We start from the raw sequence: 22,952 nt of genomic DNA on the forward strand, positions 1-22,952 counted from the left end.
GATTCAATAACTAATTTTGTAGAGAGGGAGCCAGACCTCATTGTCCAGGAGGTCAAAGGGTTGACCATTCTGTTATCATGGGGCAAAAGGCAATAAATATAAGACCCCACAGGGGATTTCCTAAGAAAACACATTTAAGGGCATGCCCTCAGTCAGTACAGACTTTGCTCAAAGCCTCATGTTATTGGTGGATGCCGTATTGTAAAATCCCTGGTCACCACTGTGACCCTCAATGATTTTTAAATGATTTAACCTTCAACATATTTGTTCATCAGGTTATAGGACTACGTGGGATATATTCTAAAAATACTTTAAGAAATTTGAATCAAACCATTATCATTTAAACTGATTTTCTCAATTCCTTTGAACCTTCTTTCCTTAGCCTGACAAATATACCCTCACATGCACCACGAGGTCTGGAATAGACAGACAACTATTACTTAAAACATATGTGAGAGAAAAAATTCTTTCAGGTATACATGGGCTTTGTTAGTTTTGTTTTAGTTTGGTTTTAATATTGGCCAAATCTACATAGGCAAATACTGCATTCACTCATTCAGCTTTGCATTCAGGCACTTCTAAGCACCTGCAGTATACACTGTCCTGAATGTTTGGAAGATACAAAAGAAGGGGACAATGTGTTTTTAGTTCCTTAGGGATTTGAGGGTTTTGGCAAAGTTTTGACCTTTCTATATATTGTAAATACCTTTAAGTGTGGTAGTTTTTAGATGAAGACCTATAGGTTTACTTTGATGACAGAAACTGCAAAATATCAGGAGAAGTCCTGAGAATTGATTTGCATATGTCTCTGTTCCCCTGATGAGGAGAGAACTATGGGGCTTTTGCAAGGTCTTCTAGGGCAGAATTCAATCATTGCCAGGCCAATGTTCTCCTGTTATCTCTGGGTGTTTGAATGTTTGGTTCAAGCAAGGGAAAATTTCTTGAGTCAGTTTTCTTCTTCAGGATACAGCAAAATGGAGCTGGCCAAGTGATTTGGGGCAGTGTGGATTAGAACATTTTCTTCTAAACAGTACCTAGAGCATTGGAGGCACAGCGTAGAAGTTCAGAGTACAGTTTCAGAATTAGCAGATCTGATCTCAAACTCAGGTGGTGTCATTTGCCAGCTGTGTAGGCATATTACTTGATCTCTCAGTGTCCTTGGTTGTCCTCATTGTGGAATAGGGACAGTCTCATCTCATTAGGATTTGTTGTGATTCATGTATCATCTGTAAGATTCTCAGGACAGTTCTGGCCCATTGAAAATATCAGATAAAAGGAAACTATTGTTATCATCACTATTAGAGGAAATAGGTAATTATTCCAAGTGGGTTTTGTAGTGATAGGAGTGAATCCTGTTCTTGAGGAGGTAGGAGGACATTTCTTAATATGTCTGGTCACCATAGATCTGGGAGATGTTCAATCTGTTTGAGAAAGTGAGAAACACACCAAGATTCTGTGGAAATAGCAACTGGTAGCTCTGCCACAGGAAACTTGTAGTGTTAGGAACTGATGCTATGAGAGATATTTGCCCTTTTGAGCCACGATTGGAGGTGCCAGGTAGTGCATGAGACCAAGGAGAATAGAGATTTACTCCACTCCGGTGGGAGTCATCATGGAGACCTACTGGCAGTGGAGAAGGGGGCCAGAGCACCTTGCCTATTTAGCTTTCACCAAAGGGTCGAGATATTCAGCCTTCCACTAGACAGTTTGCTGAGATGGGAACACAACTCCTTACCATAGATTTTTTCTGGAATGCAGGCAGAAACAGAAAATTCTCACTGAGCTTCATGCCAGTTACAGAAATTCTCAATTATCGAGACCTCTAATTCTGACTTTAAATACATAAAAGTGTATTGAAAGCAGAGAAGATTCCATTTTGGAGGCCCATCTGGGATTTAAACTCATTAATATCTGCGTATGATGTTGTTGTATATAGAGTGGTTTAAATCATTGTTACCCAAAATGTAGTCTGCAGACCCAGAGCTTGTGTATCTCCTGAGAGCTCATTAGAAAAAAAGAACTTCAGCCCCATGCCTGACCCACTACTGAATCAGAATCTGTAATTTAACAAGGTGACTTTCCTGCCCATTGAATTTGATTAAGTCAATGATTCTGTTAAGACTAATGTGTTTTTAAGTCTTTTTTCCATTGGATGTGGTCACAGTCAGAGGTGTCCTGAGAAATGGTACCATAATCAGTGGGCAGCTGTATAAGAGCAAGGACTTGGAGTCTTGAAAGTATCCCTGGATACTGGGGATTTGTGAGCAGGACACTCTCTAAGGTATGTTTCACCCTCAGGACAAAGGGAGATTATGGCATCAGCTGTCTTGCAGGGAGAATTCTGAGATGACAGCCTCCAGTGGAACACTAGGGACAAAGGCCCCTTGACCTCTTCAAGAAACCAGGGAAGGGGAAAATGAAGCTCTTGGGTGAGTCAGCATTTCTTCGCATACAGCTATGTTAGGATTGACTACTTAGAGCTAATTTGTTCAGAAAGAAGGATATTTTCCTTAATACCAAGAGTTACACTTATCTAAGTATTTTCTACTTTGAAAGTGGCATTCACTTCCAATAGCCACCCGATCCACATATATATACACCCAAAGAATAAAATCTAATTTGTTAGAGGGGGAAAAAGCACCTAATACATTTGAAAAATGAGCCAAATTCGTCAGCAAGCATGTGGGATTTATTCAAACTGCTCAGAATAGATCTGAATCTACACAGTCTGACATTCCATCCATGTAGAAGCAAAGCCATGTGTGAGACCAGGCTGATAAAATGACTTAAATGATTGGAAGTGAAGAAGAATAATAGCATTGAAGCAGCAAGTTACTCACGACATTTCCAGAGAGTGGAGAATCAGGCACTCTTCTCTAAATATAGGACTGGGCCTGAACATTGTACAAACACTTCCAAGCTAGCGTTTTGTAGAAACTCACTACCAGTGGGGATTTGGCAGGGCATTCATCCAGAGGATAATCTCAATCTGCAGTTGAGCCTGTGTGTGGGGCACAGATGAGGCTCTTAGCTCAGGATGGCGATGAAACCACACACTCCACAAAGATGATGTCTCTCCAAAGCATGGGAAAGTGTTCCAAGGTGAGAGATGACCCTATCCACCTCTTTTGAGCTATTTTCGGTATTGTTAGATGAGGTACCTGGGCAGGCATGGAAAATCAGCAGTCAGGTCAGCTGGGAGCTGGGATATTATGTAGACTTCACTGTAAGAAATGACTGGCTCAAAGGTGTTCATGACAAGGGTTTAAAGCAACTGGAGTGTATTGAGGCTGAGCAAATATGGTGGAAAGGAGAGGGAGAGTGGAGGCAATGTGAGTGTCTGAGACCGTTAATAAGCAAGAGAATTTCCTGTCTCATTCTGGGTTGCAGCAGCTGCTGCTGGTCCAAGCCCTGCAAACGAAGACAGGCATTTAGAAGATCTAATAAGCTGAGGACTGAGGACTGTGTGGGCAGAGGAAAGCAACAACTTCTTCTAGACAAATCCTGCTAAAAAAAATATGCTTGCAAAAGTTGGTACAAAAAGGAGGCAGGTGTGGCTTCTTTAAATTTTTTTTTTTTTTAAATTATTTTTAGCTCCTGGAGCAAATATCAGAAGTGGTTAAGTAACTGTACTTGTAATTTAGCAGCACAATAAGAATCACAAGAAGAATATGTGACTGTTGTACTCACCCCAGGACACCCTAAATTTCCTGAGTAGTGGCATCAATGCCATGACTTGCTGGTCAGAAATCTCTAAGTAATTCTGAAAATTAGGAATATTATATATATATTACAGTATAATTAGAAATATATATACACATTACAATATAAGTAGAAATGTGATACTGGAGAGGAGAAAGGGAGTAATTTATTCCACATTCAGTAGTTTAGTGCCTCGGTTTCATTCAGTGTTAGCAGAATTTAATTTAATTTAGTTTAATACAATTATTAATTAACAGTTCATCATTCAATATAAATGATTTTCAAATGAACGAAACCATTTGCATTAGTCAGGCTGCTGCTGTTGCTGGCATGTTTCCCATTATAGTGTCTTACAGGTTTCTCAAATTAAGTTCTGTGCTTCAGAATGGTTGAAATTATAGGGGAAGTGATATTATTCCAGAAAATACCCTGCTGGTTTTATTTCTAATGCAAACATAAGTGAGGAGTGGGAGGAAATATTCTGAGGTAGTGAGTCTTAGATGTCAGCTCATTATACAGAATGAGCTGTATAATACATGATTCAATAAAGCATGTATCAATACAGGATTCCAATTAATACAAATAGGTAAAATGTGTTCTCATTATAGTGAGAACGTGATTAAAGTTGGAAACTTGAGTTATTTTCTGGGAAGCAAATTCCTACAAGCAAAATAATAAAAGCTACAATATTAAGTTTAACATATGCCAAGCATTGGTTTTATGTAAGAGTCAGCATACTACAGCCCTGTGGCCAAATCTGGCCCACTGCCTGTTTTTGTAAATAAAGTTTTAATGGAACACAACCATGCCCACTTGTTTACATATTGTCTATAGCCGCTTCTCCTTTCGAGTAGAGAGAGAGAGAGAGAGAGAGAGGGAGAGAGAGAGACAGAGAGAGAGACTGTCAGTTTTGCAAAACCTAAAATAGGAACTTTCTGGCCTTTATGGGAAAACTTTGCTGAAGTCTGCTCTACTTTTTTACTTGTTTTAACAGCCCTAGGGGTTATTCTTTGTCCTCTATCAGGAAACTGAGGCACAGAGAATTTATGCAGCCTGCCCAAAATTACACAGCCTGTCAATGGAAGAGCTGGGATTCCAGCTTTCTCAGTCTGCCTCTGAAGCCTGTGACTCTGAGTACTTTGCTATATGGTTGACCGATTTATTCTGTATTTAGATTTCTTCTTTCATCTCGCTTGATTTAAACTCCCACTCTAGGTCTCTTACAATAATTCTATTTCCTTGCTTGATTTACACTTGAGATGAGAAATTAGAGCTGATTTCTATTCCTCTTAAGGGAGTCAGGAGGTCCTAGACCAAGCGCACCAAATCCTAACTTGGTTTATGGGATAAGGGAACCAGTTGTATGGGGGTATGATAGCATCTGAGGATAAATTCCAATAGACATTATTTATTGAGTGTTTCCTATATAGGATGCAAGGCAAAAAATAAGGCATGCTCCTTATATGAAAATAGATCACGGTGTGGTGGAAAAACAAAGAAGAAAGTACAGTTGACTCTTGAACAATGTGGGGGTTAGGGGCACTGATCAGCCATGCAGTTGAAAACCTGCCTATAACTCTGGACTCTCCCAAAACTTAACTATTAATGGCCTACTATTGACCAGAGGCCTTACCAAGAACAGAAACAGTCGATTAACACATATTTTTTATGTTATATGTATTATATACTGTATTCTTACAATACAATAAGCTAGAGAAAATATTAAGAAAATCATAGAAAAGAGAAAATATATTTATTGTTCATTAAATGGAAGTGAATCATCATAAAGCTTTTATCCATATTGTCCTCACATTGAGTAGGCCGAGGAGGTAGAGGAGGAGTTGGTCTCGCTGCATCAGGTATGGCAGAGGCAGAAGTGGTGGAGGAAGTGGAAGGGGAGGCAGGCGAGGCAGGCACACTTGGTTTACCTTTTGTTTCTTTAAAAATCCACATATATAAGTGAACCTGTGCAATTCAAACCAGTGTTATTCAAGGGTCAGCTGTAGATGGTCTCATTACCTTGTGGGGAATGCTATGACAGAAGCTGCACAGGGAGGGCTCTCCTAAGCCACACGGGTGTGGGAGGGGATGGAACCCAGGGACATTGCTGAAAGACGCAATCCCCGATGGAAGTTGGTCAGAAAAAAATTCTAGGAGGGTCTTCAAAACCAGAGAGAGCTTTGTGAGGAAGAGCACACTGAATGTCTTGGCACAGTATTATTCTGGAGGCTCTGAGAAGTTGGGTAAGAGACAGAAAGGAGTCAATTCACTAAGGTCTTTGAACACTGATATCATCACGGTCAATAATTTTCACTGTTTCCAGTTGACTGTGGGAAAAATATGTGAGCAATTTTAGTACATGTAAATTGTTTTAAGATTTTTATTTTAAATCCTATAGTTTCAGGCCAATGTTGTCCTTGTTCTCATCAAAATGTAGCATTCGAAGTACCTATATTAGGGTTGCATGGGATGCTGGTTAAAATGTAAATCATTGGGCCCCACTCACACCTCATACATCTGACTGTCTGTGGAATAGTGGCTACAAATCTGCATTTAAGAAATGCAGGTGTGGCCGGGCATGGTGGCTCACACCTGTAATCCCAGCACTTTGGGAGGCCAGGGTGGGCAGACCACGTGGTCAGGAGTTCAAGGGCAGCCTGGTCAGTACGGCAAAACCCCGTCTCTACTAAAAATATAAAAATTAGTTGGGTGTGGTGGCACGCACCTGTAGTCCCACCTACTTGGGAGGCTGAGGCAGGAGAATCGCTTGAACCTAGAAGGCAGAGGTTGCAGCAAGTTGAGATCACGCCACTACCCTCCAGCCTGGGTGACAGTGAGACTCCGTCTCAAAAAAAAAAGCAGGTGATTCTTATTCCAGGTGACTCTTATACACTCCACAATTTGAGAAACATTGAAGGATAGTTTTAAGGAGAAATCGGGGGAAAATACATCCATACAAGGTCTGTTAAATGTCTGAATGCTGGTACCTGGGCTGCAGAGAGAGGGTAATTAGATTTTGGAAGTACTTTGGAAATAAACATGGACGAGAGTTTGTTATTAATTGAGTGTGGATGGTGGCTAGCAAGAAGAAAGGAAATGCCTTTCCTTATTGAAAAACATATGACTTAGGCTATTGACACGAGATAGAGAATATTTTCCTCACACCCAAAACTGTACTCTTCCTATCTTTTCTCCTAGATTAATTTAGATTCTTGCTCAATAAATTCCCCAGTTTTTACTCTGAAATGAAACATGCCAGCCACTTTGGAAATGGATGCCCAGTTTAGTTCCATAGAAACTCAAAGGCATGTCCAGAGTAGTAGGTTGGAATTTGTATTTCTTGAGATGAAGAGGCTGGTATGTAACAGGGTGTGTTTGAAATTGTCTTGCCAAATGAGAGTGCCGTGGAGTCTGGCAAGAAGGGCAGTGTAGTTCTATTACAGAGTCTGTTCTGTAGGCAGATTGGCCATGAGAGCTAATAAAAATTTGTTCATGAATGAACATCATTAGAGTATTTTTTTATATTGTAAAAAAATGTTATTTGGTTGATTGTTTTTATCCTGCCACACTTATGTTGTTCAAATCCTCCAAACGACATCTTCCGTCTTCACAGCTCCACAAGCTAATCTGTTCTAGATAATCCAAAAGTAGGATAAGACGTTCCTCTCCTGTTTTCGAAGGACACACCTTTGAGGAGGATACAGTTTGCCTTGGCTGCTCTGAATAACACAAGAAAATAGCATAAAATCCTGCTGTGATCCCAGCAAAGCCCCAAGCCACATACTTGTTGAAAGGAACATAACTAAGACAGTCATCAGAACTGAATTCTGACTCTGGTTAGTTATGTGGCCTTGACCCAATGTGTGACTGCATATTGATGTAGACTGAGACACAAATTTAAACCTCAGGAAGCTTATACTTAAACAGAAAAGACAGAGTCAGGGGTTGGAGAGATAGTCTGGCTTCAACAAGGAAGCACTATTTGGGCAAAAACTTAAAGAACAGATTAAGTTTTCAGGCATAGAAGGAGGCAGAGGGACATAACTGGAAGCCCTAGCAGAGTCATACCTGGAAGACAGACAAAAGTTTATATTGGATGGATTGAAGGGTATGTAAGGAGAAGATAACTACCTGTCAGGGGAGACACCACGATTCCTAAGATTGCTTTCCCAGGGCAAGGTTTATCCATTGCAAATTGGATGTACTGACCCCTGAGACACCTCTAAATATGGGAAACTCTACTGCAGAATTTGTGGTAGTGTGGGACTGTGTTCATGCTCTCCTCTGGTAAAAAAAAAAAAAATCTTAAAAAATGAAAAAGAAGGGTATATGGGAGAAAATTAGGCAGTATAGGTGAGTAGGGAGAAGATCCTGCAAGGCCTTACAGGTTAGTCTTTGGAGGTTGCATTTCATTCTAGGCAATGCTTAGGAGTAGAAGACAAGGACATGTATTGGGAGACTTTGGAGATTCTATAGGTAAGAAAGGACCCTGAACTAGAATTGCAGCCATTAGAACATCCAGGAAGGGAACAGGGCAGGATGCACCTGGAAAGAGGACTCTGCATGTTCTGGGAGAAGCCATCTCAGTGACAATGTCCATTGCAATCCCGGTTCTTTTGGTGTGTGTATGGTATGTTTAGGCTCTGAATTTAGTTTTGGACTTTCTCCACTTACTGGCTGTGTGCCTCACCCTAAAACTCAATTTTTTCTTCTCTACAGTGGGAATAACAAATGTTCTGGTTGTGAAGAGTGCATCTGAAGTGCTTACACAGCGTCTGGCACATGCAGAGAAATTAGCTTACAAATGTTATGTTTCTGACTTCTCGCCTCCACTCCACTCACCCTGTCAGGAAAAAATAATTCACAAGGAATATCAAAACAATGATGCACCCTAGGAGTATCCAAGTATCTTAGCTGAGTTATCTCACTCTAGTATAGTGGCAGAGTTACAACTAGAGAGTGCTAGAAACCCACGCTTTCAGCATCCTGCAGTGCACACCTCAGTCTAGTCAGTAAGGACCTCACTTTCTTCTGAACTGGGGCTTGTGAACGCTAGCCTGGAAAGCCTGATTCAAGGAGATCAGGCTGTGTCTCTAACTGGAGCAGCTAAACTCCACATCTGTAATTTGATTTGTTCTGTTGCAGATAATGTACTGGGCAGAGGTGAGTGTGGATTGGTGAAAATGACTGGGAAAGCAGTGCAGGGGATCTTTTACTGATAAGAAGCATCATCAGTAGAGTTTGTCCCTGATGCCTTTACCACAGCATCTGAGCCGCTCTCAAGTTTTTCCAGGCCAGCTCCAGTTTCAGTGAGGATAGTGTGGGCTTTCTATGCCCCGAATATTCTTACTACAGTTAATATGTAGGTTACTGCCCCAGCCCAGCTGCAAGTTCCCAGATGTGAATTCCATGTAGGCAGAAACTGTATGGTTCTTGAAATTGAATTATTTCCTTGTTTTTTTTTTTTTTTTTTTTTTTTTTTCTGCTTAAAGCTCCTTGGGATGCTTCCTCTTAAACTCTTAAAAGTCTTTGAAGAATAAGAGGTTAAGCTAGGACAATTTGAATCTATTATTTTTTTTTGTAAAAATGAGATCAAAATTATCCCCATAATTCCATAAATTAGCTTTTTACCTTCTTTCTTTTTACTTTGCTGGAAACTATACAACAGAAACAAAGTAAGAAGACTCTACCTTAATTTTAAAGGTAACTCTTACGTAAAAAAGAAAGTCATTATGTCAGGCCAAGGGGAGAGCGGAAAGGGGAACTTTAGAGGATGGAAACAAACTTAAGCATCTTGTAAATTTTGAGTGAATTGTGAACACATAATGAATGAATGAGAAGGGCCGGCCAGGAGTCTGTGAAATGGTCCAGCTGGGAGATGCCTAATGCGTAAACACAAATCTTGGTGACAGGTAGGTTAGCTATCTGTGAACTTTCTAAAGGTTAAATAAACAACAATAGGATTTTGTTAATGTTTCAAAGTGAGTTTAAACCTTGAAAGACATGATGCAAATATGCAAGTACCTTTAATTGGGCATAATAAAAAGTAATGAGGTATGGTTAAAATAATTACATTTAGAACAAGAGAGAAGTTAGGGAGAATTTTTGTCTAAAAACCCAAAAAGTGACAGTTGATTTTGTTGTTATCAGGAGAGAGAATTTTCTTACTGTAATAAATTAGGTACTTTGGCAAGTGAAATGGGTTCTAGGCCAATTGCAAGTCCCTTTGGGTTCCCTGGCAGCTAGAAACCTTGGCATTCCCAAAAGACAGCTTCAGTTAAAATGACAGATGAACCCGAGTCTTCAAGTCAAAACTACTGTTGTACCACATCTATTGAATGTTTGGTGATTCAAGTCTCTGTTATTCAGGAACTGATTCTGTTTTTCCTCCTGTCAAAACCTTCGGTTGATTTTGACTGTAGTAGCACATCTGGCAGGAATATGAGAGAAAAAAATTAAGTTAAAAATATAATTTCTATTCCATTATTATTATTTTTTCTGTAAAAGCCTTTATGGGGAAGAAGGGAAGAAAGTTGAGATTATGAGTAGAGATGATACTCGCCTTTGGATGACCCGGCTGGGTTCGCCTTTGACTGCCATCACCACAGGTGACCTCATTAGGCTCCGAAGTGTGAGAAGAGCTTCACTGCCAAGTTAGTGAAAGAAACAGATAATTTACTTTTGCTTGAGTGGGTCTGTAGACCTTGGGAGATTAGCCATTTCTCTTAGAGTTTGGTGCATGTATTAAGACACAGCATGTATGCAGGTATATATAATACATATATATGTGTATACACATATATATATATATTTCTGGTTTGTTTAATATCTTTTTAAAAATTTTAATGGAATTTTTCAAACATGTACAAAAGAGAAAGAATCCTATGATGAACTCCCATGTACCCATCATCCAGCTTCAACAGTGATCCTATTGTGGTTCATGTTGACACTCATCCACTTCTTTCTCTTCCCATCTCTCCCCATTATTTTGAGACAAATGAGATCCTGGGATTTCATGAAAATATTATGAATATCTGATTTGTGAGAACAAGATTTCCCAAAGCATGATCCCCAGAAACCTAGTCCTGCAAAGCCACTACAAAAATAAAGTGTTCTAATCTCCAAATATTTTAGGCAAATGTTAGATATCATCTCTCTTTCTTGAAGAGTTGTCCCATGTGTGAATACATTAATGGTTCTTCACCTAAGAATGCATTTAAAGCAGTGTCTTCCAAACTTAATTGAGTCTGGAATTCTTTATTTCCAGGAGAGTCTATTTACATTGTGAGGAAGAAATGTTAAGAGACAGTATTTACCACATTGGCCAGGCACTCACTATGTGTCAGGTTTGCTGTTAAATGCTTTTTATGGGCATTACTTCATTTAATCCTTATAACAATCTTGTGAGGTGAGATTGACAGATGAATATATTACCCCGTTTTCAGATGAATAAATTGAAGCTCAGAAATAGAAAATAACTTGGCAAAGGTCACATCAGGGGCAAGATTTTCTCCAAGGTCTGAATGACCCTTGAACCTGAGTTCCCAACCCTCATGCTATGCAGTTGGAGAAGGGATATTAACAATATCTGATGACATGAGCATCCTCTGTGGCTTTAAGGTATTCCACTTTCTGATTTGAAAGGCACTGAGAAGTTTATATAAGACAATAGAGGTGAGAATAATCTAAAAGGTACAAAACAACTTTTGTACATTCTATCATCTAAAAGGTACAAAACAATTTTTTTCTATGGAAGTAGAAAATATTATGAATCAATAATGTTGTACTCCTATTTTCTTATTCTAACAAGGGAAACAATAACACAACAGAGCATACATGATCAGAGTCATTAGGCTAAGAACTTTGTTTAGTAATATTTTCTATTTCCATAGGAAAATTGTTTTGTGCTTTGTAGATTATTTTCACCTCTATTGGCTTAAACTTCCCAATGCCTTTCAAAAAAATTAGGGTAAGCATTTTTTTTTTTTTTAATTCAGCAAATAAGACACAGAAAAGATATATATCTTGCCAGAGGTCTGAAGTTCATTACAGAGCTGGAACCAGAATAGATATTTATGTCCAGGGCAATTTTTTTGGCTGCACCATGAATATTGCATTGACAAATAGGATATGCCCCCAACTCCTGGCTTGTTCTGATTGGTGTAAACCGGGGAACCAAAGAACTGGGAGGGAAGGGAGACTGCGTTAATCCGGAGTTACTTGATAGTGGAGAGTCCATTGGTGTTAATACTGTTTTCAGGATTTTTCGGAGGCAAGGCTAGTGCTTCTCTTAGCATTTATATCACGTTTTACATATTTTCAGGTAGGAAAGGAAAATCTAAAGATTCAGTTTTCTTAGGACAAAACTGAACTACTATCATAGTCCATTGCTTCTTTACACCGTGGAAAACCCTGCCAGTGCTCATTTTGATATGCACTTATCCCCAGGCTGTTTTGGAAGCTCTGGTTCATGGCCCAACAGTGATGGGAGGGGCTCTGTGGAACCACTCAGGGATTCCTCAGTGGAGGTATCCATGATATAGCTGGGAAGAGGACCAAATGGTGAGGTGGAAGAGTGGTTATTTACCATCTATCTCACGTTCCTTGTCAAGGTCAATGTCTTATTTTCTAGATGACATGTTTGGTATATTATTCCCTGAGTCAAAAAATGCAAAAATTAAAATGTAGATGCAATTATTTTTAAAGATATTATGGGAAGAAGGATAGTTGTGTAATAACTACAGAGAATTAAGCACAAGCATTATTAGCAAGGCAAACTAAACACCTCTGATTAACTGGGCATTTATTCTGGCTGAGACAAACTTGCATGGAGATAGGGAACATTTGGATGTATAGCTGCAAATAATGAGTGTTATCACTTCATTAAAGTAGGTCAAGGTAAGTAAATGTGATAGGTTTTTTCCACATGCTATAATTACCAAAGGCAATTCAGTAATAGGTTTTAGACCTGGACCATAAAATTATATAATAAGCAGTCATTCATTGTAGATAATTAAAAATAAATGTCTCCAGACAGATTAAAAGAGGAGAGACACAGAGTAAAGCACCATGATCCCACTGTTTATTATATCTACTCTCATAATTAAGGGAGGTAAAAATTTAAAATGTATTATTAAATATGTGGAGGCACCATGATATAGCAAAAAGAGAGCTGGTCCTGGAATCAGACCACCGGGGTTAAGGAATCACTTTTTATACCTTTGACAACATGGCCTCAGGAAACCAATTTGATGTCTTTGAGCCTTGGTTTGCTTATTTGAAAATGGAAATTAACAATAAATTCTTAAAATATTTTCTGGTGGTCAAATAATAGATGAATCTGCAAAGTTCTAGGCAAATGACTATTAATAATATGGTTAAAAAATATGAGCAATAAAGTCAGAGCAGAAAGGCAGCACCAAATGACAACAGAGCCTCTGCAGGAGTTGACATATCTAGGTGTGCAAGCACAAGACCTGCTCTTCTGAAACAGTCTTACTGATGAGAAGAAGGTCAGCCGGTCCTAGAGCAGTGAGCCAGGGCAAAACACAAGAGTCAATCACAACCTAAGTATCAACCTAAGAGATGTACTGATATTGGCTTTGGAATCCATGACTCTAGGAAGAAGGAAAGGTGATTTTTTTTTTCTTCATCTGGCCACCTGGTTCCTTGTTCCAAGTATGCATATTAGTAGGCAGTGGTCATTGTGATATAAGAGTTATTAATTTTTTTTTTCTGGGAGGTTTAATTAGGTTGAGATAATCCAGAGTGAAAAATGCTCATTCTGTGCTCCCAGGGAACTCCTGCTAACACCAAAATTTGAAATCAGTTAATGTCCAAAGCACTCATGTGCCACAGGAAGGTCAGTCAGCCTATCCATGCTTCATTCCTGGAGGTGTTGAGACTCAAAGAGCCCGCTGTCATCCAAAGACATCCCAGGTAGCACAAAAAGTAAGTAATAGAGCTGCAGTAGACTTCATGGTTCAGGGCTTTTCCACCTGCTTTATCTACTGGAGGTTAATTGGATGTTTTGCAAAATATCCCAAGCATGGTTGTTACTCCTCACAGATAATATTATTACGGAAAAAGGAGGCTTTAGAGTATAGCATGGGTAGGAAGAAGTGTCTGAAATTTGCTTATTTGAGGGTAACTCTCCAAGGGATTTGTGGAGATCTGGTAAAAGTCAGTACTTACTTGCTCAATAGGAAGGTATGGTATATATTATTTCCAAAGTGAAAAAGATGCCTGACTGCAAGTCTCAGGGCCACATGAAGTTAGCAGTGAAAGAATGCAGCATGTAATTTGTTGGAGAGGTGGAGAGGATAAATCAGTGAAAGATGAGTTAAGTTACGGTGGAAAGGAAGGGGTGGGAATTCTTTCTGGCTTTAGAATAGGCTCTGGCAGTTCTGTTGTCAGTAACTGTCACCATACTATTCAGGGAAAATTTGACAATCTCCGTTGCTAAATCCCCAAAAGTAACAGCTTCAGTTATTTTTCAGAGCAAGCCTCATATAGATTGCAAATATTTTGAGTGGCAAGTTGATTTATTGGTGGGAAAATTTTCCCCACATAATTAAGTTTGCCTCTTATGTTATAATGTAAAAATGAGAGAAAATGTAGACATAGTTTAGTTCACCCTAAAGAGACTAGAGGTACTACAAAAATACTAAGAAGACTTCTAAAAGTTCTTATTTGATTTTTGCAAATTAAAATAGTGATACAATCTCATGGAAACAATTAGAACAATATTGCACAAAGATGTACAAAGGCAAACATAATCTATAACTTTCCCTCCAATATAATATTAGTGTTCGCAGCATGACATGAGTCTTTCCACAGAACTCCTTATTCACACATATGAAAAAAAATGCTTAAAACAAAACCAGAGAATCTCAAAGTGCTTGAGATTTTTCAGCAGAATCAGAGAAAACCGTAACTATTCTCTTTGGCTTCAATCTTAATACAGAAAAATCTAGGCTAAAGCATTGGGGCTAGAGTGATGTGGAGGTCAAAAAAGAGCACCAAGAGAAGTATACCTAGAAGCATTTATTTCTAGAAAATTAGTTCTCTGAAGAATACTAAATGCTAGGCCATGGGACTTCTCTCAACCTTCCTCCTTCATTTTGCTTATAGAGAGAGGTACATGGTGACATGTCAACAGCGACTTATGTATCCTTAGGGAAGCTGTAATCATCAAGGTATATTCAATATACATCTTGGTGAGCATGTGGTTGTATGGTGCAAAGGTTAGGAAATCAAACTAAAGAGATACGGCCCTAACTTCCAGGGCATAGAAAGAGAAAATCAAGGACCCAGAGGCAGATGAACAAGCAAAATAAGTAGCAGAATGAACCAGGGATTTAATATATTTAAATATATTTGCAATGTGTCTGGTTTGTATTCTGTGGAATGATAAAGAAGGAACCTCTGGAACAGGTACACGTTTGGACAAGACGAGCCTAGGCAGGAATAGCTGTCTCACTTCCAGACATGCTGCTACCTCTGTCTAGTGAATATAACACAGGGAAGGGCTGAAATGAAAGATAATTTTCACATGCAGAGATGAAACTGCAGTCTAAATCCACCGGGATATAATCCCACTATGCCGAGGGTTACTTATTCAAAAAATACTTTGGGGGGTTTTGACAGGTAGTATGCTATCCAAATTATAAAATAACAAACACCATTATAGCTACATTGTATATTTGACCACTCCATGGAAGAATTTGGGTCAAAAATCTTTTCTCATTCTCCTTCCTTCCTTCCTTCCTTCCTTCCTTCCTTCCTTCCTTCCTTCCTTCCTTCCTTCCTTCCTTCCTTCCCTCCCTCCCTCTCACTCTCTCCTCTTCTTTCTTTCTTTTTCTTTCTCTTTCTTTCTTTCTTTCTTTCTTTCTTTGTTTCTTTTTCTTTCTTCCTTCCTTCCTTCCTTCTTTCTTCCTTTCTTTTTCTTTCTTTCTTTCTTTCTTTCTTTCTTTCTTTCTTTCTTTCTCTTTCTTTCTCCTTCCTTCCTTCCTTCTTTCTCTTTCTTTTTTCTTCATTCATTCATTTATATAACATATATATGTATGTATGTATATCTTTACGTATACATGTGTATGCATAGATACAATACCAAACAAATTTGAAACCCATGTGGTGAGTTGTTGCATTATTTTTGGAGTTCTCTCAAATGGGAAAATTAGGTATTTCTTTCTCTTGTGATAATCAGTTTTATTTACAGAAAGGTCAGAAGTAAACTGCTTTTATCATTTCCTAGTAGGGTATGTTACAGTGAGCAATTCTCATTACAAGTTCAACAGGGTTTGGATACTACTCCTGGAACTCTTTCCTTCCCATTGGGCTTCCATCTCTAAGATCCAACTGAAGTTCCCTAAAGCAAGCATTCAACTTGCTGCTTGGTAAAACATAGAACAACCCCCCATCCCCACCCCAGTATTGGTAAATAAATAGACAGATGAATCTGGCCTCAGAGAGTATGGTTCAGAGTTTATAGAGTATATAGAGTATCTACATTGTTCTGCTCTCTATGAATGGGTATAAAAACCTGTTGAATAGATGCTAAAAATCAGTGGATATGTTGCACCTCAAAAATGTTGTTCTTTTAAAGAGGGCAGGAACAAATCTGCTAGTCCCAATAATCTGGATGCAGACAGTCATAGTAATGATGGTGACTGTGGCAAGAAATATGAACCTATATTCTGAGGCCAAGAAACCTCTTACCTGTTCATCAGGGCTTCAGAAATGAATGGCAAACTCCAATATCTTTTTTGAAATGCAGAAAAGAATTTAGTGTATTATTTGTATTTGTCTTTTAAACTTGAGAAAATACATAGCCAATGCCAACTGAAGTGCTGTCGAAGTTTAATCATGAGTATGTAACGTACATCAGCTACTCCCTCTTCAGTCTTCATAGATTTGTGTAAAATAGTGACCCAAGATGGAAAGGACATTCTAAGCAATGGGAAGGCAAAGAATCGCTTAAGCTTTTCATTCATTGTGATAGCAACTGAACTTCTTGATGTATTTATTGTTGTAAAAATGTCCTTGAAACCACCAATTATTTCTTCCTGTAGATGGTTAGAACTTTTAATATTGTCTGGGAAACTTCTAGAAGCATAAACTGTCAAGTCAACCTGTACACAGCATTTGTAAGTACTCTCTATGAGAACACTCAGAAAATGTTACAGTTTCTGACTCATTCTCTCTAGCCCAGTTGTGTGTTAAACTGAAGGACACATTTGACTACTGCACTAGGAAAAAATGGGTTAGGTTCTTTTTATCTCTGTCAGTTTCTCTTTATCCACACATTTAAAATAATTTCTCTCTTTTCTTTTTAAGTCACAGCTGTGTTATTCAAGTGCACTTTTTTTTCAATAAAGAAAATATACTGCATTGACATTCTGAGTCATTCTGGTTTTGTTGGCATTGTTTATTTTAAATTTAAAGATTCAGCAACACAGTGGGTAATAAATGAGAGGCTTTGACAGAACTAAAATAAGGGTACCTTACGTTAAAGGGATCAGCCAAATTACACAATTCAGTAATTCTCCATTTGCCCATAACTGTGATTTGTGTGGACTTTTCTAAAACCACAAGGTTTAGGTAAAAATGCTCAGTGGTTGGGAATATTTCTAAACATTTGGCAGCACTGGGAGCTATCCAAGAAACTCAGGATATCTCTATGAAGCATGTTACTTATTTCCTTGTCTAAGCAAAAGGAAATATCTGAATTTCACTCTCTAAAAACTGGAATAACGAATAAATATTCTATTGTTATGCCTTCATCTTAGGAGGTAACATTTTCTAGTTAGAAGAGCTAGTTTTCCCTACTGGCTCTAAGTATTTAAGGCAATCTGTGCATGTTGCAACAAAGGCCTCAGAAATTTAGAGGGACACACTGTCCTATAAATCCAGCACCATAGCAAACATCTCAATCCCATATTATGGCCATTTGAGAAAGAAACAATAAAAACAGAAAACATGGAAGAGAGTTACTCATGAGAGTATGAGTGTCTCTTCACTCTCATGAGGTGAAAACATTTGAAACCTTTTAACATTTTGTTACTGACAAGTAGCGCTATTTCACAAAGGTATGTAAAACAAAGGCTCTGCTCTGCTCTACCAATACCATCAATCAATCAAATGAAAAACTCCAAGTCAACCCCTAATCTGTGTTGCTTCAAGATTTATTACTAGAGGTGCTTCCCAGCACTTTGGAGGGCCAAGGCCAGAGGATCATTTGAACCTGGGAATTCAAGACAAGCCTGGGCAACATAGCAAGACCTCATCTCTACCGGCAAAAAAAAAAAAAAAAAAGAAGTTTATTGCTTGCTTGCATCGCAATCCAATGCCAGTGGGCAGAGGGACTCTGTGCACGCAATCCTACAGGGTCGGGCTCCTTCCATTTTGTGACATCTTCATCATCTGCATGCAATCTCCAAGATTGCTATGAAGGGGAAGTGACAATGGAGACTCAAGCAGTGAGATTTTGTAAGTCATACCGGAATGTTTTATCTGTCACTTCCACCCACTCTCCATTGGACAGAACTGCCATATATCCCAGCCCAACCATACCAAGGTATGGAAAAATGAGTCTTCCTGTGTGGCCAAGTGGAAAATGAGGTGGTTTTGTTGAACACATAACACAGTGATTGTTCTTTTGTTTATTTTATTTGTTGGCACCCGTGAGAATATTAACTCTTAATACTAGTGCAAGACTTTTTAAGTCGTTGTTAAAATATAATGAGGGGGATAAACAATATCTGTTATGTATTAAGTTCTTAGTACATGCTAGAAGTGCGACAATACTTATTTAATCCAATCTTTACAGACCCTATGGGTATGAAGTAGATACTATTGTTATCACTCATTTTATAGATGAAAAAAATGAGATTTAATTAAGAACTTGTTTTGTAATTGACAGAGCTGGGTTTCCATCCAGCCATTTGCTGTCAGAGCCTGGATTTTACTCACTGAGTCATATTGTTTCACCAAACACTGAGTCCCATATGTGTGTTTGGGTTCACTCTTGGTCTTGATTCAGAACTAAGTGCTCCACCCTTCCATGCCTGATCTTCATAATCTACAAAGGAAGGACAAAAATACCTCCTACTCCCTTGGTACTTCAAACCAAATGGGGTAATCACTGTGAAGTACATTAAATTCCATCCAATACAGCCTGCACAATATCCTTATGATTTAAATGTGATTTACTTTTTGAATAGGTAATATATTCACATGGTTGAGATTTCCCAAAGCTACCTCAGGATCTAGAGTGAAAACTCTCCCAGCCACTTCTGTCCCTTCTCCACTCATTTTCCCAGCACAAAGGCAATCCATATTACTAGACTGATAGGTATAATTCATTTATATAATTTGTTTACCCTTTGGTAAATAGATTAAATTTCTAAAACAACTCTCGCTTTTTTTTTTTTTTTTGCAATTAACATTTTAGCCTGGTAATTATATTCATACATACAATATCCTCATTCTTTCTATCCATTGTATAGTTGTTAATTATAAGAATATATTATAATTTGTTCAACCAGTGTATTAGTCCATTTTCACACTGCTATAAAGAAATTCCTCGAAATTGGCTATTTCTTTGTAAAGAACTCAGAGGTTTAATTGACTCACAGTTCTGCCTGGCTGGTAGAGGGGGTCTCAGGAAACTTACAGTCATGGCAGAAGGGGGAGCAAATACATCCTTCTTCACAAACAGGCAGGAGAGAGAAGTACAGAGTGAAGGGAGAAGAGCCCCTTATAAAACCATCAGATCTTGTGAGAACTCACTGACTATCACGAGAACAGTGGCATGGAGGTAACTGCCTCTATGACTCAATTATCTCCACCTGGTCCCACCCATCACACATGGGGATTACAATTCAGATAATCATTCAAGGTCAATTCAAGGTGAGATTTGGGTGGGGACACAGAGCCAGACTATATAAACTAGTTTATTATTGATGGACATTTAAGTTGTTTATAATGTTTTTGCAGTTTTTCATATGACTATTTGTATGACAAATTTTTAGAAGTGATGCCATAAGAAGTTAAAGCTAACATTTAAATTAATATCATTGCATTTAATGATTGAATTTGGTATTAGTCATTGTAGTGTACAACTGCAAATATCACAGTAAAGGTAAAAACTATCTAATGTCTTCTTGACCATCTCAGGATGAAGCTGCCATTAGAAGAAATGAGGTTGTGATCAGTAGCACTAAATTCTAAAAATTCTGATTGTAGGTCCATCATTATTTAGTGTTTGGCTTGTTCTTTTTCCACTTTCTTGATCTACATATCTAAATAATGACTGTATTTCTACTTGTTTTAACACTGTTAGAAGGGGCCATGACTCTAAATAAAAAGTTTAGGGATCCAGTTTACATGATATTTTGGAACTCAATCATATTATAGTTTTTGCTATTTTGCTTAACTCTTAATTATAAACCAACATCACAGGCCTGCAGGTATAGTCATCAACTCATTTCACAATCCCCTCACAATATATAAAATAGAAACTGCAAATAATAGTGGTTGAAATAAGTCAGAAGTTTATTTCCCTGGTAAGTGGTCTAGTGCTATCATGATGAATGTATTCACTCATCAGGGATCCAGGCTCTTTCCACCTGTTGCTCTGCCATTGTCAATGTGTAGCATCCATCTCAATGATCAAGGTGGTTTTCTCCAGCTCCTCCCATTATTTCCACAATCCAGAGAGCAGGAGGGTGGAAAGGAGAAAAAGCATATCCGTTCTAAGGACACAACTTGGAGGTCTCATTGTCTCATGTATCATTTTATTTCACGGTTCTATAGCTAGAACTTAGTCACATGGCCACATCTAATTATGACACAGATTAAGAAAAGTTGTCTTTATTCTGTTGAGGGGCATGTTACCCCATGGTGAAAACATGAAATTTAATTATTATGAGAGAGAAGGAGAGAACGAGAGACATATAGCGGCCTCTGCCATGGCTTATCTCTCTTCCTGCCAAATACCTACGTGCACCCTTCTTCTCACTGATAGAACATACTTCATCACCTGCTCCATTCCCATCAAGAAAGACAACTACAAAGTCCCATCAGGTAAATTGCATTGGGAGGGCCCAGAAGTTCAGGGTGATGTGAGTCATTTCTATCAGATTTGGGTGAGTCATCCTATGGTCTGTTACCCCTCATCCCCAACTCCACACAATAGACAATGGTGAGGGTAGGAACTGGGTAATTACTATAAAGACTTTCCCTCAGAAAAGTGCAGAAAGGGACGTACTGAATCACAGAGAGCTATGGCATCTAGCAAATTCAACTCAGCAGGTGTTTTGATACTTCCCAACTCAAGCAGTGAAGTAAATTCCTTAATCAGCTCCATCTGGTAGTGCTGGTTCTTCCAAATGGAAGGAATCCCTTATCATTTAGCTTCTTTGGCCTCCAGTGGTGTCTTTTAAGAAATCCTTTTTGGCTCTTTATTGTCTACTACTAAATCTGAAGTAGTCACTGGAGAGAGTGCACTTCCTGAAAGCTGCAGAGGGTCCTCAGTTGGCTTTCTGATGGTGCAGGTTTGGAAGTTCAGGGTTTATTTTAGGGATCGAAATCACATCATTTGAAGATGAGACTTGCATGTGTTGCCCCACACCTGTGATTTGAGAGAAAGTGGGGGTAGAGACAGAAGGCACTGAAACTGGAGTTAAAATTGTCATTGCCACAAACGTGTGACTAGGACAAGTCCCCCTCTCAATGTTGATTTCCTCATCTACAAAATGAGTGCTTTGAACTCTGGTCTCTGAGGGCCCCGACCAGTTCAGTCCTGACAGCCGGCTTTTGAGGTGAGTAAGCAGTTGCCATTTCTAGGAATGTTTGAATTTCCATCAGCCTTGAAGTCTTTTTTAAATCTCTTGTTGGTGAAATGTAGTTTATTAAAATAGAAAGAGCATATAATCGCTTGCATTCTTACTATTTTCCAAGGTAGTTTGTGCCATTTTAGTTCACTGTGCTCTTTATCCCCACCCCCAAACCTGGAAATAGTACTCCTTTCTTTCCCATCCTGGCTTTGGGCTTCATTCCTGAGTATCCTTGTGAGAACTGTAAGACATTTTCTTCTCTGAATAGAGGAAACTGTAGCAGTTCAAGGACTACAAGGTCAACAGTCACAGATTCTAGAGCAGTGGTCCTCTTTGTGTATGTTTGTGTGTAGAGGGAGACTTGAGTATTTTGAAAAATATCCTCCAAATCTTTTCTGATACACTGTTCTATCACTGCTTTATTTAAAATGATAGATTTTGGAAGAACTTTTGGGGTGCATCTGATGTCTATTCACCTCCTATGCCCCACTCCTACACACACACACACACACACACACACACACACACACACACACACACACCATTAAGAAGCATTACCCCGGATTGGGGAAGTTGCTAAACATTTCTACATAAAAATAACTTAAGCCAAGGTGAAAATTTGATGGAAGACTGTATTAGGTTCTTACTGGTGCTGTAGCAAATCGCCACAAACTTAGTGTCAACCTAAATAACAGAGAGAGAATCTCTAAAATAAAATATATTTGTTTGGGAATAGAGCATTGCAACGAGAATACACATGTCATAGTAAACTGTGAGCATATTCAGGGAGGTAAAGGAAGATGAAAGTTTTTACTTTATCTATTTTCTTTCTTTATTTGTTTATTTATTTATTGAGACGAAGTCTCACTCTGTCTCCCAAGCTGGAGTGCAGTGGCATGATCCCCGCTCACTGCAACCTCTGCCTCTTAGGCTCAAGCTGTTCTCGTGCCTCAGCCTCCCTATTAGCTGGGATTACAGGCATGTGCTACCATGCCTGGCTAATTTTTCTATTTTTTGGTAAAAATGGGGTTTCACCATGTTGGCCAGGCTGGTATTGAACTCCTCACCTCAAGTGATCTGTTCATCTTGGCCTCTCAAAGTGCTGGGATTACAGGTGTGAGCCAACGCACCTGCCTGATAGTTTTTAAAATTAAAAATGAGAAAACTTACATAATTGTTTTGAAGCAATTATCCTTGTCTACAAAAATCAGTAACAAAGGTGATGCCAGTCCAAGGCTGGACAGGGAGTTACTGGGCAGATATTTTTGCAGAAGTATTTTTTTGTGGAAGGCCTTTATGCAAGGTCATTAGTTTTGGTAGTGCTTGATTTTTTTTTTTTTTAAATCAGATATACAGGCATAAGAAGCCTCTCTTCATGGCCTTCCTCAGCTCTCTTTGTCACCATTTTCT

General features: G+C 38.7%; 1 long non-coding RNA gene and 1 other non-coding gene across 4 annotated transcripts in view; both read left to right on the forward strand.

The window, feature by feature from the left end:
- The first annotated feature begins 572 nt into the window (after positions 1 to 572).
- LOC116275289 overlaps positions 573 to 22,952 on the forward strand; it is a 97,972-nt gene continuing 75,592 nt past the window's right edge. The window contains exons 1-2 of one of the 3 annotated variants that reach the window (XR_004184290.1): positions 573 to 2,429; positions 3,391 to 3,551. This is a non-coding gene — a long non-coding RNA (uncharacterized LOC116275289). Of the gene's footprint in view, positions 2,430 to 2,457; positions 3,103 to 3,390; positions 3,552 to 22,952 lie in introns of those variants that run through there. The other 2 variants (XR_004184292.1, XR_004184291.1) reach the window with 2 other exon arrangements.
- LOC116275622 lies at positions 7,826 to 7,989 on the forward strand. Its single transcript, XR_004184725.1, has one exon. It is a non-coding gene; the product is annotated as a U1 spliceosomal RNA (small nuclear RNA).

Source organism: Papio anubis, chromosome 6, assembly GCF_008728515.1.
Source record: "Papio anubis isolate 15944 chromosome 6, Panubis1.0, whole genome shotgun sequence".
In the NCBI taxonomy this organism is placed as follows: domain Eukaryota; kingdom Metazoa; phylum Chordata; class Mammalia; order Primates; family Cercopithecidae; genus Papio; species Papio anubis.